At 43.4% G+C, this 5,218-nt stretch overlaps 1 long non-coding RNA gene across 1 annotated transcript; it reads right to left on the bottom strand.

Annotated features, from left to right (window-relative positions):
- Window positions 1-1,273: 1,273 nt before the first annotated feature.
- On the bottom strand, window positions 1,274-4,809 carry LOC122458538. Its single transcript, XR_006278580.1, has 3 exons — window positions 4,655-4,809; window positions 3,788-3,791; window positions 1,274-1,285 (listed from the first exon to the last, which is right to left on the bottom strand). It is a non-coding gene; the product is annotated as an uncharacterized LOC122458538 (long non-coding RNA).
- Between the last annotated feature and the right edge of the window lie 409 nt (window positions 4,810-5,218).

The raw sequence follows: 5,218 nt of genomic DNA, 5'->3' as shown, positions 1-5,218 counted from the left end.
TCTTGTAACACCATTTTGCTCCAGACATATAATTTCCTAGTGGCCCTATTTCTTTTTTATATATGCAGAAAGATAAATCCTTTGGGAACAAATCCTGACCTAGGGCTCATCCATGATGTGGAAATCCCAGGATCATGCTGAAACTAAAATACTGAAGGGGACACACTCCCACAAGAAGTAGTCACATACCCACAACAGAGCTTCCAAACCCCATTCCTACAGAAGTTGAGTGATAGACCATATGTGGTATTGTAGCTATAATGTAGGGATGCCTCCCCAGATGTCACAGCATTGAGATGTGTGCTGGAACCTCTTCAACTGAGTGACAGCTGGGGAGAGAATGCAATGTCCACAGAGGAAGAACAGGTCTGAGTGACAAGTCTGAAACATAGCTGAGATTTTAATATGTATTATACTTTCTGGGTCATAAAATTGTCTTTTATGTAATTCAGGAATATCTTTGCTGCTGTATGTTTATTACTCAACACTGAGTAGTTAAAATCCCCCATAGTTATGGTATCCTGTATTCTGAGTACCCCAAGAGTTGGTTTGGGAAATTTTTGTTCTTGTTGATTTACTGTCCTGCTCTTCTGTAGTAGAGATCCACTGTCATTTTTCCTTTATTTTTCATTACTTGTATCCTAATCTGAAAAGTTTCACCTCTTGTGTTTTGTATTTAATTGAATCTCACTGGGATTTAAATACTTTTGACAAATGTCCCCCTCTGCTATTTTCTTTTCCTTTTCTATGGAGTGAAAACTACACCTATAGTATAATGATATTCCAGTTATGAGAATCTTATCAAGCTTCAGTTTTGCCCTCTAGATCACAAATTTAATTAATACTGCTTGTCCTTTTTTGCTCTTTTTCCATGCTTCTCCAATTATAGATGCTCCCCGACTTACGCAATCGTTCCGTTCCGGAATGCCTGTGTAACTCGGAAATGTATACCCAACCATTATGTCAAAAAACCAACCAAACAAAAAAACCCTCCCATTTCTAGCTTACGGAACTTTTTCCGTAAGTGCTGATTTGCATAATTCGGATCTTGCGTAACTCGGGGAACATCTGTATGTACAGATACTTTTAACATTAATCTCTTAAGAACTCCATCTTCTGCCTTATATTGCATGAGGAAAGTCCCGGGCAGATTTTATTTAGATCGAAGGTCATCTTCTGTTCTTGTCCCACCTACTTGAAATCATACTTAAAAAAACTTGTTATTTGAAAGTAGAAAGGTGGTGGCCTTTCTGCTTAAGCAGAGATCCTCAAGTCCAAGCACATTCTATTCAGAAAAACTTACAATGTTCTGTGAATCAGAAGTTCAGTCTATGACAATGACTGGTTTCCAGCACCAATCTTCTCTTTTCTTCATATGCTAGAAAGATCTGTGAGAAGATTTGCAATGCTGTCTTTTCTTGTTCTCGTCAGGTTCTTCAGGTGAGTCCTGATCAGCTTAAAGCTTCCCCTTCGTTGGTGGCATGTGTAAATGGTAAGAATACGCTAACCTTCTGTAACTTAATTTATCTTGTAACCTGGAGAAAACATACCATCCTGGTTTCTTTACATGGACCACAGATGTCTTGGCCTAGTTTCCTCACTACTGAGTCACCAATCAGGTTTGTTGCCTCTTTCTTTCTAATGATTCATTTTCCTGGTTTGGATCATGGTCCAAAGGTTGATGAATGGCTTCAGCTGGTTGCTACTGTGTCTTTTCCTCCTTTGTTTCATCAATAGTTATATCTGTGGTTGGTATCAACATTAAAAGCCTCTCTCTTAGTTTTCCTTCTGCTCTGCTTATTGCTTTTAGTTTTAACTGATGCCACTTTCTACACCTCTATCTTGTCTGCTGCTCCAATATTGTGGCTCTTTTTCCAGTTGCTTCCAAATTTCTGTTCACTTGGAAATCCAGGTTAGGTTTCTTTGTTGCTTCCAGCGATATCAACTGATATACGGAACCCTACCTACCTTTTTCTCCTGTGGAGATGTCAACTTGAGTTAAATACACATGACTTTCATCCTTTTCATTCAAAAACAGGAACACTACACATATCCTGGACTCTTCAGAAACCATTTTTTTACAGTAGTTGCTTCTTTCCACATTATGTCTCTCCTCACTTGTTGGATCTTGTAAATGAGAAGGAATTTTGCTATTACAAGAACTCCCCTCTTTACAATATATATTCCCCGGAAATTTCACTTTATGAATGTTCTGTATTTATTAATTCATTCCTTTGCTAATCACTATGTTTAGTATGTCCACTCAGCACCTAACTCCCACTTAGATCTAAACTCTCTGCAATCAGTTGTTGGCTGGGCTCCCAGAGTTGGTCAGATTAATTTTCTATTTGTAGCAGTTTCACCTTCAGATTTTCATGCAATAGCACAATGTTATGATGTTGGTGTTTTCAAAACTGCAGAGTAATGTTTACATTTTAAAAAATTGTTTTCATTGAATTAATTTAATTTGACATGAAAAACATTTCTGTTTTTATCGTTATTTTTTTTTAAGTTTTGAAAAACCTAAACAGGAATAAACTGCTGGATAGAGTCCCTGTGACAGGTCCGGCATCGCAGTGCCTCTTTGTGGCAGGGGTGGATGGGGGGGTCGGGACCTTGCCACTCTTAAGTTCCCACACCCGTCCCTTTAAGGGCATTCCAATGTGGCCCAATGGCCGGTTTCCCCAGGCTCGCCCCTTGGTCGGGGTAGTGGGACCCAACGGCCAGAGTCCATGTGTCATGCCCCGAGTATCTGGGCAGTGTGGTCCAACGGCCAGAGTCCACGGGTCATGCCCCGAGTATCCAGGCAGTGTGGCCCAATGGCCAGAGTCCATGTGTCATGTCCTGAGTATCTGGGCAGTGTGGCCCAACGGCCAGAGTCCATAGCCTTCCCCCTCTCAGGCGGGGAAGTGTATCCTAATGGTCAGAGTGGTAGGGGGACCCAGGCCCGCCCTCTCCACCGAGTCCCCACCCAGGACTCTCCTATTGGCGGGGTTTCCCCTCACTCTTAGCTCAGGGGAGATATGCCCGCAACACGCTGAGCATCAGCGCAGTTTTAACGCGCTTGTATCTAAAGTTCCCCTGGGTCACTTCCTACCATCAACATCATGTTATCCACTCTGGGGAGGGGGGGTCCTCCAGTCTGTCCCCTCCTGTTGAGACCTCCGTCTGGGATGCCAGGTGCATCCCAGCTCATCTGCTCCCTGGATCCTGGAGCATTGGCTGTCCCTCCTCCGGAGCTGGCGGTGTGCCTCATTCTCCTCCAGTGGTCAGCCCAGACTGAGCACCTTTGCAGGCTTTTATACCTAGGCTCCAGTTGGAGCGTGACCAGCGGGGCTTCCAGGGTAGAGCTTCCTCAGCTAGGAAGGAAAGGTTAACCCCTGCGGTACCAGTGTGGGGCCACTCTGCCCCACCACAGTCCCTCTAAGAGACTTTCACAATCTCAGTTTCAAAAGTGATGTTTGCCTTGTCACATAAGAAGAGTTTAACACAACTAATTTGTGAAAGGTAAACTATTACCATTAATTAGAAACAGGTTATGAGATAGAAAAAAGGGAATAGAAATTAATGGTAATTTTTTACCAAAACAAAGAATTAACCATAAAGTGAACAGATCCAACAGGTGAGGTCATAACATCAATTTATATAAAATCATTATGTAATCCTTCTGCCCGTCAGAGTTGGCAGCAACAAGGGCCGGGTTCAGTACCTAGGGGTTCCATTCCAATAACACAATACAAAACCGGCTCGAGCCTACACCCAGTGACCTGGGACAAATATATACCACTCCCCTGGGCGTCTCTAAGAGGCAATACTTCCCCTCTCACAAGCACAGAGTCAGAGTGTAGCAAAAGTCTTTTAATGACAGAGAGAAACAATGTGGCATTATGTTGGGGAAACACCACCAACAGGATTAATAACACAAACTATGAGCAAAAACCCACCCCAAGCAAATTGGGCTGTATCCTTTTCCTTTGGTTCTTGAGTTCAGCAACCCAAAAGTCACCCAAAGTCCCAAAAGTCCAACAACCCCAAAGTCCAGCAACCCAAAGTCTTCGTCTCTGTCCTGGGTGAGTCCAGAGTTCCAAAGTTCATCTGCAGAGTTTTAACCCCCACCCCCACCCCAGTCTGTGTGGAAATGGGGGGGGGGGAGTAAAGGGGCACCTTACGTGCTCTGATGGCTGACTGCTCCACCTCTCCGTGGGTTTCTGCTGCAGCCTTCACTGCCAGCCGCTCCTCTCCACTAGCTGCTCCTTCCCAGTAGCCGTCCTGTGAGCCGCTCACCAATATATCTTCAGGCCCCCTACTACTTAACACAATACTCAGTGATTTCAACTCTTTAGTGATTTCAGCTCATAGTAGGGGAGCCCCAGTGCTGGTGCACCATTGGCCCAAAGTGAATTCAGCTCTGCAATCTGTAACCAAACTCCTAGTGGAATCAAAATTAGCTCTGCTATTACACAGTGGAGAGCGGAGAAGGTGCAGTTGGCATTTAGGGCCCTCAGGAGGGGCCCATACCCCAAAGGTATAAATATCTGTCCCCAGGCTCTCTCTATTCACTGGGTTTTGGAACCAATGTCCCTTGTCTAGCTATTGCTACTTAATTGATGGCAATTCCCTCCATCATAAAACAGTTCCACTGTCCTTGATTTACATAATCAGGGTAACAACACTTTATTCTTCCTGCCCCAATAACAGAGAAATAACAGAGATCCCACAGCAGCCATTTGGGCTGCTGTAGGCTCATGCTAGGCGGGGTGGGTGTGCCTATGCAAACAAGATCAGCCCCTGAAGTTCTTTTCCACAACTCACCACAATTCACCACCAGAGGTCAGGGTAGAGCTCATCCTGACTCGGCTTACAATTATAATGTTTTTATTATTATTAAAAGGCGTGTAAATAAATCACACAAAAGTGTTTGTACCCAGGTTTACACAAACACATATAAAGCCTTCTAAATTGATTTGGTCACCGACTTTCAGCATGGAATCTGGGTCTAACTCACACTTGAACTTTTTTTGCATCAGCACGTACCCTTATCATTAAGGTTTGATCTTGACGGCTTGTGCAAAGGGTACAGTGATTCTGAAGGCTCACAAATCCACAAGCATAAAAATCCACAACCAAAGTCATTACTTAATTCTTCAAATTTGTGTGCAGAATTTAGCTGAAATTTCCTCAACCAAAACTAAAATGTTATTGTTACCCTTGTGTACCA

Source organism: Dermochelys coriacea, chromosome 2 (assembly GCF_009764565.3).
Source record: "Dermochelys coriacea isolate rDerCor1 chromosome 2, rDerCor1.pri.v4, whole genome shotgun sequence".
Classification (NCBI taxonomy): domain Eukaryota; kingdom Metazoa; phylum Chordata; order Testudines; family Dermochelyidae; genus Dermochelys; species Dermochelys coriacea.
Note: the sequence above shows the minus strand (reverse complement) of the source record. Positions and strands in the feature narration are given on the sequence as shown.